Source organism: Leopardus geoffroyi, chromosome B3, assembly GCF_018350155.1.
Source record: "Leopardus geoffroyi isolate Oge1 chromosome B3, O.geoffroyi_Oge1_pat1.0, whole genome shotgun sequence".
Taxonomy (NCBI): domain Eukaryota; kingdom Metazoa; phylum Chordata; class Mammalia; order Carnivora; family Felidae; genus Leopardus; species Leopardus geoffroyi.
Window position 1 is genome coordinate 122,942,793 of NC_059337.1, and position 19,192 is coordinate 122,961,984.

The window sequence follows — 19,192 nt, forward strand, 5'->3', positions numbered from 1 at the left end:
GGGGGTGCAGTAGAAATACCTAGGCCCTGAGCTCAGGGTGTGAGCCACAGATGGGAGCCATCCCCCTGACCCACCACAATGCTAGATCCTTGCCTCTGTCTTTGTTAGCTCACAGCCCCTGTGCATAGGGTTGGCTATGCCTCCATCTGTCTTTGTAACTCGCAGCCCTTGGAGGGGAAGCCCAGTTTGTCACCTTCATTTCTATGTCCCCAGCCCTCATCCTATATGCTGTGCCTCTTCCTAAGCAGGCATCCAAAGTGCTTGTTGAAGGAATGGCTTTGTGTCCTAGTTACAGCCCTAGCCTCCATCTGATGCTCAAGGATTGCCCTGGTTTTGCAAGGAGTGGCTACTTGGGGAAACTGAGGCATGCTTTTAGGTCAGGGTCCTTTCCACTCCCTGTCTGCAATGAGACACATGCATCTTCAGCAGTGGGGAAGTGGCTTAGTCTACTGAACCTATAAATGAAGATTTTGTCTTTATTTTCATTCCTGCTTCGGTTCTGGCAAAGAACCTTCCTCAGGCTGGGGTAGGGGGAGAACTGAGCTCCTGACACTGCCTCTTAGTCTTAGGGGGCTGCACAGTGCCCCTCCCTGATGATATCTTCTCAGCTGTTTGCAAAACAGTCAGGGAGGAGGTGAAGCCCTGAGCCAGGCAGCTTGGCTGTCTCTTTAAATGCCGGGGTCTGTGTGGGAGAGGGAGGGGCCGGCTCTGGAGTGCGTGAAATTCCTGGGCTCCCCGGCAGTCTCAGGCTCCGAGCTCAGCCCTACACATCTCCTCTTGCATGCAACTCCCTGAGAGAGAGAGGCGAGCGTGTCCTCCCCTCTCTCACAGCCGCCAGCATCTTGAGCCACCGCGGACCTGCTTTTCACACCTCCGACACCCCCCTCCCTTCTTCCCCGCCACTCCCTCCCAGAGAGAGAGAAAAGGAGAAGGAGAGAGAAATATTCTGGAATTTGAACCTTTCCAAAGAGGAAACATACCCAGCAAACTCAGTTGATTAAACATCAAACAAACAAACAGATCCCAAATCTTCTGTTCAACTGGAAAGGTAAGGTTTTGGGGGAAAGGCAGGCAGGCAGGATGTGAAACAACTCAAGGTTCTTGTTGGTTCTGGGAAGAGGTTGCTCCTGAGAGGGTAGAAGTTTTCAGTTGGGAGCCACCAACCTAGATTTTCTTTTCTTTTCTTTTTTTTTTTTTTGGATGCTGGATCAGAGAGTCTCAGCTGACCACGGGAATGGCTTTTCAACTGCCTTTCTTTTCCTTCACTTGCTCCTGGAAGTTGAGTTCTTTTGCTCCAGATGTTGGAAAAGTCAGAGAATGTTTTAGATTTTTTAAAATCTTTTTTTCTTCTAAGTCTTTCTCCTATTTGCTTGGATTTTTAGTCTGAAATGATGTGTGCTTGTCACTTCATTTTGGGCAGATAGTTTTTTGGCATTTTGTAGTTACTTTCCCCCTATTATTTTTTTTTTTGGGGGGGAGGGCTGGTTCAAATGAGAAGGAGAAGAGACACTCTGAGGATCATAAGACAAAATTGAATTGAGACAGGGATTTCCCTAGCTGTTGAGGAATTGAGAGGGGTGTGTGTGTGTGTGTGTGTGTTTGTGTGTGTGTGTGTGTGTGTGTGTGAAAGAGAGAGAGAGAGAGAGAGAGAAATAGATTTTTTTTGGAAGGGGTGTGGGGATGTGGTTCTTGAGTCTCAAGATTCAGGTTGGACTCCCGCTATCTTTTTGTGAAGGTGGGCATAATCAGAGGTGAAAAGGGAGTATGTATGTGTGTGTGTGCGTGTGTATGTGTGTGTGCGCGTGTATGCTCCTGTTTGGATCCGTTACAAGGGAATCTTCCTTCTCTGCCTTCCATTTGTTTATATTAATGATTTAGTAGCAGGCTTGCCTGAAAACTTCCACTCTGTGTAAGCACTGTGGGTTTTGCAAGCTCTCAGTGACCTTAAAGGCTGGTTCGATGTCTTTTTTTTCAAGGTATTGTGTTGTACCCAGAGTTTTGGCTCTTTCACTCTCTCTTTTTTAACCATGAAACTTAACTGCTTTAGAAACATCATCCTGATGACAAGGGAAAAATAATCTGTCCTCCCCCCACCCCCCATCCCTTCCTAGGCCAGTGATGTAATACCAACCTATGGGCTCGGCTGCTTTGCAGGTGACTTACCCTGTGATTACTTGTTAAAAAACATAAATTTCTTCCTCCCTCCATTAAATGCCTCCTCTTTTGATCTTGATATAGAAATATCATCATGCAGTGAGACAACTGTATTTTTGCTAACTCTTACAGGGGTTTAGGTAAGGTAGGATTTCTTTCCCCTGATCACTGATTTTTAATTTTTTTTTTAATGCAAAGGTCAGAGATCATTAACAGCTAGGCTAGGATGGAGCAAGACACAGTCAGACCACCTAGGAAAAGTGGGAGAGCTGGGGCCGTCCTCTTCCCGCTTCCTCCGGTCATTCCCGCTTGGGGAGATAGTTTCCTTTTACTAGACCAATCCACCTCAACATTCCTAATTCTTTCTCTGCCCTGGGTCCTATGGATGGCCCTGGGAGCATGAGGGTCACTCCTCATCACACCTGGAGGACAGTGTAGTTTCAGGGGTCAGATGACCGTTTGCCTTTGTGATGAAGGTTCCAATGGAAATTTGAACTCCCAGCGCACTGGGTGACTCTGTGCTCGGGATAGTCTATCTGGGGGCACCTGGAGGTTAGGTCTGGCGAACCTGAAGAACTAGCCCTCTATGAATTTGCCATTCTGGGGTAGAGTCTCCTTTCATCGTTCAAGGGCTTCTGCATCGCCTTTCGAGTTAAAATGGTCCCGCTGGTTATGATGGGCAAGTTTACCTAAGGGCTACTGGGTATGTGGCGGAGGGTTGGAGGGGGGGAGAGACATAGCAAGGCTGGTATTTTTTTTTAATCTTCTAGCTTAATCTGCCTAAGTGATATTGGGGCAAACGATATTTCAGATGGGTGCTGGTTGTGCAGAGATATTCCTATTGTTTGATTTTTTTTTTTTTTTTGGTTGGGGAGTGGAGAGCAAGGGCTCTTGGCCCATTTTCTGCAGCCTGGGGTTCATCCTGTGAGCCAGTCTTCCTTCTGGAAGAGGGGGAAAAGGCTGGATGCTGGAAGTTCGTTATTAAAGTGAGCAACAGGGCTGGGTTAATTTTTTTTTTTTTTGAACAACCGGACTGTGCGAATGCCCTTTTCTGGAGCTTTCCGGCCCTTTCTAGTGAAATAATGATATAAAAAAATTGTTTCTTAAGATGAGGGGGCCAGAAATCAAAGGGATTCTAGATTTTGAGAGACAACTACTTCTTTGCTTCTCTGGTAGCTCCCTGTTATTAATTATTGGGGGTTTGACGGGGTCTGGCCTCCTTTTTTGTTAATTTCTTTTTAATGCTGCGTTTCTACTGAATATGTTGATGATTTGCTTCTTATATAAGGGAAAGAATGTATTGAGGTGGATTGATGCTTGGGGTTTTGAGATCGGCTACTGAGATTGGGTGGCGGTTGGTGTGTTTGTCGATATGCATGGTAGGAAGGTCTTTTCTTTTGGGTGGTGGGGGACAAGGGGATGGTTGGAAAATGGTAGATGAGAAGCTATAGCGAGTGGGGATACGAGGGGAGATGGAGATGGGGTCGGAAGTCACCGGTTTGCAGAATTTCTGTTCTGCATCCCCCTTTCTTTCGCTCCTTGGGAAAAAAAATCCATTATCTCTAAAAACACATTATTCTTCAATTGGCCTTTTAGAGAGAAAAAGAGAGGGAGGGGAGGGGTTAATTTGGTAAGGGGGCTTGGTTGTAATTAGCCCACTGCTGCAAAACCGAGATAGAGAAATCCACCGGCACCAGCTTTGGGGGCACAGAGAGGCAGCGGGAGATGGGGGACAGGTTGTCAGTCTTAGATGAACAGTGGAGCGGTGGGGTTGGCGTTTGGGTATTGTGTGTGTGTCTCAGGCGCTCGTGTAGTTTTTTTCCCCCCCACCACCAATTACCCCCTTTATCCTCCCCCAATTTTGCCATGCTCTTCTTGCCTTCTATTGCCACACGCGGCTCTCCCCTACCCATACGCCCCCTCCCCCTTTCCTCTAGCCCTTTCCATCTCGATGAGAAAATTCTGATTCTGATGGCTCTGCGGCTCTTTTTTCTTTTCTTTTCTTTCCTTTTTTTTTTTTTTTTTTTGCAACACAACAGTGGTGCGATGGCCTTTCCTACATGCCACACGGATGCAGCCTTCTGATAGGAGGGCTAAGTCGGCACATCTACACACGCACTTGCACACGCTCTTGCACACACACTCACACACACGGACACAGGCGACCAAGGGCTGGATTTCGTTTGGTTTCATTCCCCTCTGTGGCTCTCCCCACCCCTACCTCCACCATGGCTCCTTTCCACCCATCTTCATACGGGCAATGCAGTAACGTTATCCACGTCTCTTCCCCACACTGCTCTCTTCTTTCTCTTCGCCATTATTCTTTCCCGAAAGCTGTGGTGTGTCGCAGTTCATGGGATTAGCATGTTGGAGAGTCTTTGGGGGAGGGCGCCTCTTGAAAAGGGGAGTGGAGTGGGGGTAGATGACATTAATGATTTTTTTTTTTTTTTTTTTTTTTTGGCCAAATAAGCACCCAGTGATAATGATCCAATTTAACCATCCGTGTAATATGCGTTTGCGGCACATTGGAGGAAGGTTACGGGGAAATCAGAGTCTGGACTGGGTTACCTCTGGGGAGGTTTGCTGCTTGGACAGTAGAGAGAGACACCACCCCCACACCCACACATATGTATGCTCTCTTACACACGCCAACACACACAGCTCTGCTCAGTGGGCTGTGTCAAGCCAGAGGGCACTGCAGAACGTCCCAGAGTTGTCGTTGTTCGTTGCGAGCACGGAGTGATGTCTTTGTCCTACCCGGCTCTCTCTCTGATGTCCGATGTCGTCTGGTCTTGAAATTCTTCGTGGCCTTTGTGTTGCCCTTCGGGTGGGGGCTGGGGGGATGTTTGTGTTTTGTCAGACACCAGTGTGCGTCCAGTTGGACCACATGGGAGTGTCGACACCATGTGTGCGGGTCACGCAGGAGGCTGACTGCCTGTTTGTGCCGCCGGAGTGTGACTGTTGGCCATGGCTGTGCGCGGGGCTCTGGAGACGTGTGGGGTGCCAGCCCTGGGAAGCTGACTTCCCCTTGGGGAGGGGAGGGCAAAAAGCGAGGGTGTTCAGTGGGAGACAGAGGGCAATGGAGTGTTCAGGATAGCTGAGAAGGGGGTGGAGGGGGAGAAACCTCTCGGGTCTCCAGTGGAAGCGTTGCGTGAGGTCCCCACATCCCCAAACCAGCCTGTGGGCGGGGGGGGGGGGGGGTGCTTGTGGATGACTGGTGGGCGGATGCAGACTGAAGGCAGAGAGGTGGGCGAAATTGAGGGTTTCCCCACCACCTCCGGAGCCCCAGGGAGAAGGGCCCTGCCCTCCCAGCACCAGCCACCCTTGGGAGGCTCGGCGTTGGTTGAGGCTGCAGCCCCCAGGAGCTGAGATCTCCCTGGGCCGGGAAAACAGCCGAGCCCCCAGTGCTCGGGGCTCCAGCTGCCTTAACTATCAGACGCCATTTTCTGTCTCCTTTGGCTAAAGGTGTGCCCTTCTTTATGCAATTATAAATGAAATTGGTAAACATTTTGCCCGAAAGAAAAAAAAAAAAACCTCCCCAGACAAAATGCTGATTGTCCTCCATTTCTGACATCCCTCTCCCTTCCCGGGGCTGACCTTGAAGAGTTAGGGAGAAAGGGTTACGTCATTGCCAGAGAAAGGGGAGAAATAGCGAGTAGGATGCCTCTGGGGCAAATTTTTGTGCCAGACACAGATTAGAGAATGCTCTTTGGATCCCCCCTCTCTTCTTACCTCTTTATGACCCTTGTGTGTGGATGGGGGACTTGCAAAAAGTGGAAGTGCCTCTTCCAAAGCTTGCCTCCTAGAAACCTACCTGCCTGGTACCTTAGTCCCGGCAGTGAGGCAGTGATCAGGCCGGGTCTCCCCCAAGCATGCACCTGCAGGGGGAAATGGCTGAGGCGCAGCTCTGACCCTTGAGGGCCAGCCCTGGCTGCTCTGCAGTGACTAAGTGAGGCCCGTGCATCTGGGCCAGCCACAGGTGGCAGTACGGGGCTCAGCAGGGGCTATGTGCAGGGCCTGCTCCCTGTCTCTTCCTCCAGGTCTGTGCTCAAATGATGCCTGCTCAGAGAGCACTATACTGACTGGCTTTCTAAAATAACCCCCTGACCCCACCTCCAGCCACTTTCCAGCCTGTTACCCTGCCTTTAATTCAAATTTGCTAATCGCTACCTAGTACTGTATTATATACTGAAGTGTTAAGGTGATCTCGTCTCCTCTAGAATGCAAGCTCCAGGAGCTCAAGGGCTTTGTTTCTGTTCATCGCAGTGTTCCCAGCACCGAGGACACTTCCTGCCACGTAGTAGGTGCTCAACAAATATTTGTTGATTGGAGGAAAGAACCATATGGGGTTGGTATTGGGGTTCTCTTTTCTTCTCTAGCAGTTTGGACCTGTCTTCTGGGAAGGCTGAACTTGGCCTCTGGCTGTCTTATCCCTCCCTGCAAGTCCCAGATCTGCTGGAGGGATTGGAAAGTATGAAACTTTCTAATTGAGAAAGGTCTCCATGCCTGACTCAGAGTGACTCTGCCTCCTTCATCATCCCTGTAATATTAGCCATCATCATCATAGTGGTAGTGGTAATAGTATTGGTATGGCTGCCATTTTTGAGGACCTTGATATGTACCAAGTTCTGCACCAAGATGAGTTGTTTTGTAAACATTCAGTATCTCATTTTATTCTCCAGACTGCTCAATGCAGTATGTTCTTATTACCTGCCTTGGACAAAGGAGGAGGAGACCAAGGCTTAGACTTACACAAAGTAATGTAGTAACCTGTCAGTTCAAGGACTTGAACTCTTAGAGCCCAGTTCATAACCCTTATGTTATACTGTTAGAGGTAAAAGGGAGTTGAGCGATCATCTCACCCGGTGCCCTCAAATACAGACGAGAAAACTGAGGTTTCCAGAGATTAAGTGGTTTGTCCAAAGACACTTGATCCAGAGACAAAGCTGGAGTCCAGGTTTCCTGGCTGTTCAGGTATTACTCTTTTCACACCATCATGCTGCCTTGTGAGTGTGCACTCTTTCTCAAAGGATAGTGTGTTAGTGGCAGCCTCAGGGCCCCTCTTAGTTCTCCTCCTTCCTCTGTCAGAGGAGTGGGTCTCTCCTCACCAGGTGAGATGAGTGGGAGTAGGTGTGTCTTTAAAGAGGGCAGACTTGATTCTTACAGAGTAGAGAGAGATTGGAGGAAGACTGCTGGCCTATACTCCAAGGTTACTGGAGTCTCTGAGAGCTAGTCAAGGTCATCCTCTGAATGTACTGGAGGAAGAGACTGCAGTCGCATGCTCTAGGTTCTCAGTCCCATGGAGCCCTACCCATTAAGGTTACTCTCATATACAGCTGGGGCTCCATTCAGAAGTCCGAGCAGCTGGTGACTGGATCTTGTTGACCTGGGAGCTTGAATACTTCTCCTAGACTGGCTTAGCCCTTGTTTCTCAAAAAAAGGGAGGCATGAGGTCAGACATTAGCCTTGATGTGTTTCATTTCTATGTCCAGTGGCTGGCTGGGGAGCATGATGCCATGAAATGTGGGTGAAGGGCCCCTACCAAATCCCTCTGCTTCACCCCTAGGAACTGACTGTGACTTGGGGAGGGGTTAGACCTCCTAGCCCTGTGTGTGTGTGTGTGTGTGTGTGTGTGTGTGTGTGTGTGTGTGTGTGTTGTATTTATGTGTGTGTGTGTTTTGGGGGTCAGGGTGCTGGGGGAAAGGAGGCCAGAGTAAAGTGGATTCTGAGAACCAGGGAAGACTTACCTCGTGCCTGGATCTTGAGATAGGGCATGAAGCTGTTTCTGTGTGACCTTGAGATGGGGTGACCAGATGCCCTGGTTTGCAGAGACAGTTCTCGTCTAGGCCTTTGTCCTAGTGTATAATTATTAACTTTCAAAAGTGTCCTGGTTTGGATGATAAAATATATAGTCATCTTTCTTTGAGATGGCATCACCCACTTTCTGTTAATGGGTAGAGAGAGGAAAGGGGAATACAAGAGACGGAAATCCAATTTTAGGAAGAAGGTGACTGGGAGTAGAGCCTTTCCCCAGAGATATTTCCACTTATCCCACATTTGTAAAGAATGAAGACCTGAATCTTTTGATTAGTTTTTCTATAAACATCACTACTACTACTAACCTCACTACTCTTACTACACTAGCCAACATTTGAGTCCTATTTTGTGCCAGATACTATGCTAAGCCCCTGACATGCATTATCTCCCTTAATCTTGCCAAACCCTATGAGGTGGGTGCTATTATTATCATTTCTGTATTTCGCCCCCTTCCCCAAGGCCTAAAGAGGTTAAATAACATGTCCAAGGTACTGTGGGTAGAAATGGCAAGGTCACGATTTGAATCCAGTGGGCCTGGCTCGGATGCCTCTGGTCTTCACTACTGTGTCATACCACCTCTGTGGGCGTGTCCTCCAGTTCCCCAAGTCTGGGAACCTGATTCTGAGAACTGACCCACTTGCTGGGCAGTCTGACTGACAACTCTGGGACATGCTGAAGATATTAGTGCCAGTCAGTTGCTGCCACTTTAGGCTTAGGGGGAGGACACTGCTGGCCTTGTAGTGGCACTGCTGGTTGTCTCTGTGATGACACTTGGAAACTCTGTTCCCCACGGTGTCTGTTACCTTCTTCCTCACTTCAGGCCATCTTGTCAGAGGGAGGAATTTAGGTTGTTTGGGATGGTGGTGAGTTGGCAGAAGGCAGAGAACCTGCAATGTATTTCTCTCTGCTCCGTGGCCCTGATCCTTGATGGGCTCACACTCCCCAAGGCCCCCACAGTAGGGCCTGGCCCTTAGTGGGAGAGTCGGGCGAGTGGACTGTCATCTAGCACCTGCTGTAAGCGAAGCGTGGTGTTCTGCCGTATTTCCTTTACATAGGTAGTGTTCTCATTTGTCTGACAAGGAAACCAACAGGGTTAAATAGCTTGTCTAAGATCGGACAGTGAGAAAGAAGTAACAGACCTTGAGTCTGACTCTAGAATTCATGCCGTTTCCAAGAACTTGCACTGTTCCCCCTCCTGAACCCTGGAGGAGAGGGGGCAGGAGTTGGAACATCTAAAATGGGGACTAGAGGAGGGGAGGTCTTCAGATCAGCTCTTGAGGCTGAGGGCTGGAGGGGGTATCCGGGGCTCATCATCCTGGTCAGGCAGGGCAAGACTGCTCCTGAGCCCTCAGTTCGATGAATGCTGGTTCTAGTCTGGAGAGGAGGGGGAAGGTAAGGCTCATCCACAGCTTCATAGGTGGAGTCAAGGGGCATCCAGAAGAAGGTGCCTCTTTCCCTCAGGGAATAGTGATACATGTACTGACACCAAATCCCACCTCCTGCCTCCTGTGTGGACATCATCAGGTCAAGGGTCAGAAGGGATGGGTGGTCTCTCTGCCTACAGGCAGGGAGGGAGATACACAGAGGGAGGAATCTGGGATTCCCCATGCTGGAGGGCTCCACGGGGAAAGGAAGAACTTTTTCTTGGTTGAGAGGCAGGGGAGAGAAGAATATTTTTTCTGACTGAGGGGATGGTCTGAGGCCCCCAAGCTGAGCTGCATTAGCTTCATTGCAGTCCCATTGAAGACTGTGTTTATTTTTCCAATAATGTGTTAATTAAACATCGATTTCCGGGTGGAGGAAAGGGAATTGGATTGCTAGAGCTAAATGGAGTGAGGAGGATGGGGAGCTGGTAAGAGGGGCCCCAAGCTGGAGTCAGCATTCTGCACATTGCCCCAGGGGGGTAGAGGGGAGCTGGGGCTGCCTCTTCCCTGGGCTCTAAATTTGGAATTGCCATCTCCCCATGAGCCTTCAGGAGGCATCTTTTCTACCCACTGGCTGCCAGAGCAGACGAGAATGTTCTTTGCCGAACCTCAATTCAAGGAGGAGAAATGATTATTCCTCACCTTCCCCAGCATCTTTGCATTGTGGAGCTACCCTGTGCCAGGCTTCATGTTGGGATCCTTCAGCAAACTTGGTGCTAGTACTTTTATACCCCCACTTTGGTGATGAGGAAACTGAGGCTCGGAGAAGTGAAGTAGCAAGTTCAAGAGCAAAGAGCTGGCAGAGCCTGGCAAGAAAGGGAGCCCTGGAGGAGTAGAAAGTATCAGGTTGGCAGAACAGCTGTCAAGGACCCAAGCTCCTGCGAAGGAAAAAAAAAAAAGAAAAGAATGCAGCATCTAATAGGCAATAAACAGAACCATTTGGTATTTGATCTCTGGCCAAGATTGATTGAGCTTTTACCATGTGCCAGGAGGTGCATTAAGTGCCTTGTGTGTCGCTTGTGAGGATGTAGTGGCTAAGTGTCAGGGAGTGTTATTCCCATTTTAAAGATGAGGAGAGTGGGGCTTGGAGAGCTTAACTTGCCTGAGGTCGCAGAGTTGGTGGATGGAGCTGAGGTAAAAATGGAGGTAAGACGTTAGTAAAGAGGACTCTAGGAACCTTCACTGTTGTGTTCCATTATCTCATACACACTGAGGACACGGGGCCTGCTCAGCAAGCCACCTACAGCTTCTAGGAGGGGAAGTATGTGGGGCTCTTAGGATGGATGCTCTGACCAGATCATGTGCCTCAGGAATATCTGGGGTCTTGCCGTGTGAACCCCACTGTCTGATCCTTTCTCAGCTCGAGCCTCTGGTTGGCCGAAGGCTGTTCTGGGGTGTTCGCAGTGCTTGGAGCCTGTAGGGTGAGCTGGGTGGTGACATTCAGTTAGAGCAGTGGTTCTCAAACTTTGCTGCATATTAGAATCACTGTATTAAGTCCCAAACCTATGTTGTACCTCATGTTAATTAAATCAGAATATTTAGGGGAAAGACCCTGGCATCAGTATGTTTTAAAGCTGCCTGGGTGATTCGGTCAGGCTTGCAAACCAGTGGTTCAGAACACTCTCTGCTACCAAGCAGGTGCTGGCAGGCTAGGCCAGCATCTGTTTCCAGAGTTACTTTGGAATTGTGGAAGTAATTAGTTATACACACCCAGGACCCAGTGGGGACACTGCTTATCTTGATTGGTTTCCTTCTGAGAAGAGCCTCTTTCAGACTTTGGTATGCATCAAAATGTCTGGGGAGCTCTTATAAAATGCATATTCGCAAGCCCAGCCCACTGCACATCTGAGTTAGGAGTCCTGGGGTGGGGCCCAGGAATCTGCATTCAAAGCAAGCACTTTCTGTGGCTGGGTGAAGTCATGACATACAAGGTCAGCCTCAGAGCCCCCTCTGTCCCATGCCAGTACTTGTGAAGCCCTCTCTCTTTGGAGGGCAAAAAGGCGAGGCCAGGGACTGCTGTGGTTACCTGTTGCTCTGTGAGACGAGGCCTTTCTTGCTCAGGACCCGCTGGCCACTACTGGCGTGGGAAGGCCTGTCACTTGGCTTGGGTCCCTGCTACCCACTGCCAAGCCTTGCGTGGTGCCCTGTGCGCAGCAGCCCTGAGGGAGGAGAGGATGATTTCAACCTGGAAATTCGGCAGGCTCCCTTCTCAGGTTTAAAAAAATCAGAGTAAATCTCTGCACAACTTGAGTGTTTGGAAGTCTGTCAGCAGCAACCACCCTGAGTCTTCCCCAGGGATCGGTGAAACAGCTTCTCTGGGGCTCATTTTAAACTTTTCTTCCAAAGCTGTCAAAAAATGGAGAATAGTCACAGACTCTCAGAGCTGGAAGGGACCTTGGTGATCATCCATGCTAGGGCTACTATTCTATTTATCTGTTCGTGCATTTATTCATCCAACAGATATTTATTAAACACCTACTATATCCAGGCACCATACCAGGTGCTGGGAATATAGCCACAATGAAGAGAGACACTTGGTTTATCTCTGATGGAGCTTAAGCTTGGGCGGAAGGGCAAATATTAAACAACACGAAGAAATATGTAATCATTAGTTATGATGAGTTGCTCTGAAGGAAAAAGTACGGGGGGCACTGCAAATTTTGGAGCCCTGAGGTAGCATGATGGTGTGGAGGAAATGACAGCTAAGATTGATCAAGTGCTCACTCTGCACAGGCCCTATTATAAAGGCCTCCCCTTCTTACTTTATCTTCACGCTTAGTCTCAGAAGGGAGTACTGTTGTTATTACCATGTTGCAAAGGGAGAAACAGAGGCACAGAGAAGTGCCCAGGCTGGGACAACAACTGAAGTCTGTCTGACCTTCTTCCCCCACCTCAAACATCCCACCTCAGAAGACCTGGTATTTGTTCTGAGGGCAGAAGGATGAGGTGGGGGCAAGGAAAAACCAGAGAAGTTAAGAAAATGCTGATAAGGGGCACCTGCATGGTTAAGTATCTGACTTCGGCTTAGCTCGTGATCTCGTGGTTTGTGTGTTCCAGCCCCACGTTGGGCTCAGTGCTGACAGCTCAGAGCCTGGAGCCTGCATTGGATTCTGTGTCTTCTTCTCTCTCTGCCCCTCCCCTGCTTGTGCTCTGTCTCTCAAAAATAAATAAACGTTAAAATAATTGAAAAAAAGAAAATACTGATAATTCTGGCCATGTGTGGAGCTCTAGGTGCCAAGCATTGTGCAAAATCCTTGGCCAAAATTATGTCACTGAATACCTGCAATAACTAAGTAAACAGTAGGAATTCTTATCCTCTTTTTGCAGGTGAGGAAACTGAGGCTGTGAGAGTTTGAGTTTACAGACGGTGGACCATCTGAAATCCACCCCATCTGGGCTGCTTGGATCTCCCCTGTCAGGCAGTGCTAATCACAAAGAGTGGCTGACGGTGGGGGTTCTCCCAAGGCCCACAGGCCTGCTTGTTCTGGGTCAGGGAGAACCCAGAGGGAGGAACAAAGGTCCTCTCTGGAGCAGCCAGAGCAGTCTCTGTATCATGAGCAGTCTCCATTTTTCTTTCCTCTCACAAGAGCCACAAGGCCAGCCTTTGGGTCTGTTGGCCCACAAGCCCCATAGGGAATGCTTACCCTCTGTCCTCTACCTTTCAGCCCTACCTGTTGCTAATTAGTGAGATGCTGGTCACCTGCAGTTCCCTCCCTCCTCCTCTGAACACCCTCCCTGTGTTCATCTGAGGTCTCCTCTGCCTTTGAGCTACGGAGTCCTCTGGTCCACCCTGAGCTGATCTGCACTGAGCAGATGTGAGTTGAGGTAGGAAGAAGTATAGGGACCCAGGTCACGGACTTGGTCTAGAGTCATGAGGGAGAGTCAGGACCACATATGAAGAGAAAGGAAATGTGTTCACAGGGCACTGGTGAAATACTGAATTCCTGAAAAGTTTGCTAGGACACAGGACTTCATTTCTTCAACCTCCTTTCTGACCTGACATGCAGGTGAGCAAATATGTGTATGGAGACGAGCATCCTATGAGATGGAGGCCTCTCTGTACCCTCCTGGAGTCCTCTTCCAGGATTGACAGGGTGGCTCTGGCCAGGGGGATGCCAGAAGTGGGCAGTCAAGCTTTTCGTCTGCTTTTCTGCAGCCCTTGGCGTGGTGGGGGCTGCCTCAGTACTTGGCTCTGACTCTGATGAGCCTAACACTTGAAGGCCACTCCCCAGATTCCTGGAATTGAGACAGAAAAAAGAAGGCAGGGACGCTTTCTCCGAGAAGGGGTGGGATGTGTGGGAGGTAAGGAGGTTGGCTTGTGTGTGGGCTGTGGCGTTTGGATGACCGGCACACGCACTTTTATCATATGTGTGTGGTTACTTTTATTTTTCTACATTCACCTCCTTAAAAAAAGCGACTTGCTTTCTTATTACAGAATAATGTGTGTTTGTTATAGAACACTTGGAAAATACTAAAAACAAAAATAAGAAGTCACCTGTAAATCCCCCCTCCAGAAATAACCAGTGGGAAAATTTTGATAGCTGTCCTTCCAGCTTCATTTCTAAGCATCCACAAACCAGGGTGTGCTATTTTGTTTTTAAAGAAGTTCATTCTATCATTTAACAAATACTAATTGAGAGCCCACTCTGTGCCAGGCACCAACATCACATTTTGGAAGCTCTCACACTAGCTTGATTTTTCACTTAAAGAATATATCATGAGCACTTTTCACAACAGCCTCTCATGCCGTTGAGCTTCCAGATTTAGATTTTGGGTGTAATGAGGCAGTTGGCAAATTTTGGCATCTAAGATCTTCTGTCTTAAGGAAGGATTGCTGAGCCTCTCTTTCCTTGGTACCTAAGACAAGCACCATATTAGGCCCTTTGGGAGGAAATGTGTCCCTTTGCCAGGAAATAAGGAAGGGACAGAAGAAGGTTTGAAGGGTGGGAAAAATCCTGGCCCTTATTTAGTGTTAGAGTCTGGGACTTCTCCCAATGGGGGGTTTGGAAAGGAGAGATTCCATTCTCTTATATAGAACCTTAGCATCCTAGAGAGTGGGTGGAACCTTAGCGCATGGCTGGTTCACCTTCCTCAATGTAGAGATGGGGGCTAGGAGCAGTTAAATGACTTGCCCAAGAATACACAGGTGGTTGATGACAGAGCTGAAGCTGGAACTTGGGGAGCTGAGCTAGCGAGAGTTGCATGATGATGGTTGGGGGTGGATTTGATAGAAGTGGTATAAAGGGAGCCCATTCAGGCTGGATGGAGGGGCTCCAGTGACCTTGATTGAGTTTGGATACTGTATAGAAAGGAAGTTTGCAATACAGGTCTGATTTTCTGCCCTTCAATGATCTCCTACCCCATTCCTTATCCACAGTGTACCCCATGCCATTATCTCTCATATGCACATCTGTGGGTCTATGGAGGCCTAGGAGATGGGGTGTGAGAGAAGAATGCCCTCTAGAATGCCAGTATTACTCACAGACCAAGCTGGCCTGGTGCAGGTTTCCACATATTCAGTTTTGCAAATATCTACAAGGTACTTCCTTTGCCTCGGGAGGGGGTGGGGCATTGTGTCTGGTGCTAGGGACACAGAAGAGAGTAATGGTTGGCATTTTTCTAGTGAAGGACATTATGACTGTATGTAACCACAGCAGAGGGCCTAGATCCAGGATAGAAGGAACCACATGGGCTTTCATGGAAGGGAGGATTACTTCTTGAGAAGTAAGGGAGTGTGAGGAAGGTTTCACTGAGAAGATGGAATTTAAAGAATGACATCAGTAGATGGAAGAGAAGGACTGAGGATGCCAGGCCAAGGAAACCACATGAGGAAAGGCAAGAAAATGAGGAATTTGTTCTCAGTACATAGGAGATTGACCTTTTATAGCACATAGGTAGAGGACTGAGTGAGAGATGGGGCTGGAGAAGGATGTTCCAGCTCATTTTCAAAGGACCTGGAATGGTAGGTGTTTCAGTTGGGATGATCTCAGTCATTGGAATCCCAACTCAATCTGGCTTAATACAGAGGGAGCTCTGGGGAATGGAGTTTGGAGTTTACATAACTCAAGTTTTGGAGAAAGGACCTCAGCTGTGGTTCAGTCTAGGGATGCCCAATATTGTCAGGGCCTCAGGCTGGCTCTGTCGATGGTAGTAAAATGGCTCTGCAACTCTAGAGCTCATGTGGGTACAGCTCACCCTTGAAAGTAAAGAAATTCTCTTCCCCCAGCCATTGGACAAAAGTCTTGGGCCTCCTTTTGGTTGGACCAATTAGGTCACAGGTCCCTCTCTGAATGAGTTGTAACAACTCTGAGCAGTTATAACCTCTCGCTCTGCCCTGACAGCAGACAGAGGCATCCAGTCCCAACCATGTGGCTACTTCACTATGAGTGGGGGTAGAGTGGATGCTGGTCGCTGCAGGATAGTGGGTAAAGACATCAGGACTCTCGTGTGTGTGTCCCGGGGAACATGGGACATATTACAGCAGCAGGGTGGCCTTTTTACCTTTGTAGTAAGAGAACTCTAGAGATGGGAAGGGAAAGTCCCTGGATTTCCAGAATTCGGAGCAAGGAGGACACTGCATGGCTGACATGGGTCTACTCTCTCAGCAGAAGCCACCAAGCTGGATCATTGAGCCCAGCCCAGAATATGGTCCACGTGGGTGCCTGTGACTCATCCTGGCACACAGGCAGAGCAAGAGGATAACTTACAAAGGACCAAGCCAGTCTTCATCTGTCAACAGCATTCTCCTGTGGTTTTTTGTCATTCTTCAGAGAAAAGAGGCTAAGGGTGTTTTAGGGAAGCCTGAGTGTGGGTGCTTCTTGCAGAATACTTCTAAAGGGACTTGTGGTTTCCCGGGTACAGCCTGAGGTGCAGGAACTCGAGTTCATTCTTTATGGATTTGAGTTTTTTTTTTTTTTTTTTATTCCTTTTGCAGTGTGTACATGCACAACTCCTCCTGGATCAGCTTTGATTGATAGGTGCCTTGGCAACATCCTCATTTCCTCAGGGATCTGATGGCTTCAGAATTGCTTTGCTGGTTTCTGATCATATTTAGCTGGCCCTTGCTGGGCTGTTATGTGCTCTGGACTATGTTTGGAGAATTAATTTGCTTTATGCCTCAAAGTCAATAGGATGCTTTTTGTTTCTGTTCCCTGAATTGAAGGCAGAAGTTTTACTAGGGCATCCCACCCTGAGCTGACAAAAAGGGGGCTCTTCTGCCATGGTGGTTTTCCTCCTGTGTGTGACTCTGAGTAGCTGGAAATTGAGCTAGAATGATGGGGTGGGGGTAGAGGGGCCTGGGATATGGTGCTCTCAGGTTTCAGGATTACCCAACTGCTCTGAGATGACTTTTAGGTGATCTATAGACTTAGGGCAAAAGAGCCATGTTTAAATATTAGCTTTATCATTCATAGTCATGTAGCATTGGACATTTGGCTTTTAAGTTTCAGAGAACAGGTATGGAGGACCTACTGTGTTCCAGGACTGTCTGGACCATACAAACATTTCTTGTTCTGCAATAGCCCTGAGGTAGCAGTGAGAAGGTATCTCTAAGTCACTGGGGGGCTGCTTCATGCATGCACTGTGTCCGAGCTATTCCTGTGCTATCTGGCCCCTCATGATATGACCCATGAGGCAGGCAGCAGTATCTTCACTTTATAGATGATCAAAATAAAAGCTCAGCAAGGTTAAGTAATTTGCCCAAAGCCTCTCAGCAAGTAAGTGAGATATAAATCCAGTAGTTTCTGACTTGAAAGCCTGCAATGCTCTGGGTATCAAGATGTGGCAGAAAAGCATGAGTTTTGGGATCACACATGCAGACCTAGGGTAACTTCCTGCTGCTTATCTATTAGTCAAGTGGATTCCTCACCTCCTGAGTCCAGTGTCATTGTCCATAAATCAGAGTTATAACATAATCCTTGTTATTGGGGGATGCCTCAGAATCAAATGACTTCTCTAAGGCTACTTTGTAGTTGGTATGGGAGGATTAGAACCCAAGTGATCTGATGCCACATCCATGGTCTGCTCCCCTTTTCATACCACTTTGGTTCTGCCTGGTCTACAGCAGCCATAGCCATGATACTGATGATGGTGGTAATTTTTATTATGTGTCACTTGGATTCTGCTAATAGCAAGCCTCTGCTTCTGGTAATGGGTGGGACAGGCCAGCAGATTTTCTTTTCATCTTTCTCCCTCCTGATATTTTGACCTGGGTTTTCTTAGAAGCAGGAGTTGAAGAAATGAGACAAGGGATAAGTGGAAGGGTGAGCTATTAGGGTCTCAGGGTTTCAGGGATTGGGTAGGTCGAGTCAGGAGGTGAGAGAAATCATCAGGTGGCTGCATGGAACATGCCAGAGTCCTTCTTGTGTGCTGTGGAGCAAGGGGAGTCCCTAAGTGGAGTGGGGATCTTGGGCTCACTGTGTGCTCTTGGGACTTTTATAAGTGAGCATATAGGGAACACCCATGTGCCATATGACTGTCCTACCCACACCCCTGGAAGGTTGATATTGTCACCCTCATATTAGAGATAGAGGGACAGGATGGAGGGACTAAATCGGTGATGGCTCCCCAAGACAGTGAGTGTCAGAACAGGATTCAAAAAGGGACTGCTGGATCCAAGGGTTTTCTACTGCAGGATACCTGTGTTTAGAAAAACTTGACTTTCTGCGTATTTCACAGACTCTTGAAAGATTCTAGTCTAACCCCCACCTTCTGCTAGTTGAGGAAACTGAGGCTTAGCAGTCAAATGATTTGACCAGGTTCCCGCAGAGGGAGGAGCCAGCTGTGGTTAAGGCCATGGGATTTCCAGGCTCACGGTTACCTCCCAAATGTGCCGCAGACACCTGCAGTACCTGCCCAGGGAGGAGCCTGGCAGGAATTAATGGGGCAGTGAGGCTAGTGTGCTGAAGGTTGGCATTTGGAGCCTGATTTCAGGTTCCTTGGATACTCAGGGGCAAATCAGGAGACAAAGGCAGAAGTCTGTGCATAACAGCTAGATCACTTTGGGGCCAGGATATGCCATGGATATTCAGTCAATGAGAATAATTGCGATCTCAGAAGGAGGTGGGGCTCAGCTTACTGAGCGGGGGAGTACAGGCTGCCATGTTAATTGAGTTGGCTTTCTGGTTATTATAATCTGGGTTTTTTAAGGTCTGAGTCCTGGGCCTTGGCATCAGACTGACTCAGTTGTGAATGCAGATGAGTCTATTCTGTGTATATAAATTTTGGGCAAGTAACTCCTCCTTTAAGAGTCCCAGGTTTGCCATTTACAAAACAGGAATGAAGTCACACCCACCCCGTAGCTTGGTTTGGAATGTCAAATGAGGACTAGTTTAGTGCTCTCGGAATTGTATGTCTGGCCTGGACCTCTCCCTTCAACTCAAGTGTGAACATGCACCTGCTTAGCTATCATCTCTACCTGCTGTTGAACACTGATTCAACTCAAACTTTCTGTGCTTTTATGTCCTTTAATTTGACCTCCTACCCTGCCCAGTCTTTCCTGTTTGAGAAGAAAGCAACGTCATCCTCCCAGGTGCTCACACCTAAAACACTGAGGATTGTTGTTGACTCCCTTCTGGCTCTCCTGTCCCGACTTCAAGCTGTCAGTAAAGCCTGTAGGCTCTCCCTTAAAAATGGACCCAGAATAGGGCCATATTTCTTACTCATGTGGTCCAAACCACTGCCACCACCTCTTGCCTGGATTATTACAAGGTCCTCCTTACTGCACTCCTGCTTCCACTCTCGCCTCTGTGCATTTCCCGCCCCCCCCCCCCCCCACACACACAACAGCTGGAATGATC

At 48.4% G+C, this 19,192-nt stretch overlaps 1 protein-coding gene across 36 annotated transcripts in view; it reads left to right on the forward strand.

Moving 5' to 3' along the window:
* The first annotated feature begins 718 nt into the window (after positions 1–718).
* The window catches only part of NRXN3 (neurexin 3), a 1,571,803-nt gene continuing 1,553,329 nt past the window's right edge, over positions 719–19,192 (forward strand). For all 36 annotated transcript variants that reach the window (XR_006705193.1, XR_006705194.1, XR_006705195.1 and 33 more), the window contains exon 1: positions 719–1,048. The gene's annotated coding sequence lies outside the window, so the exon portion shown is untranslated. The remainder of the gene's footprint in view (positions 1,049–19,192) is intronic.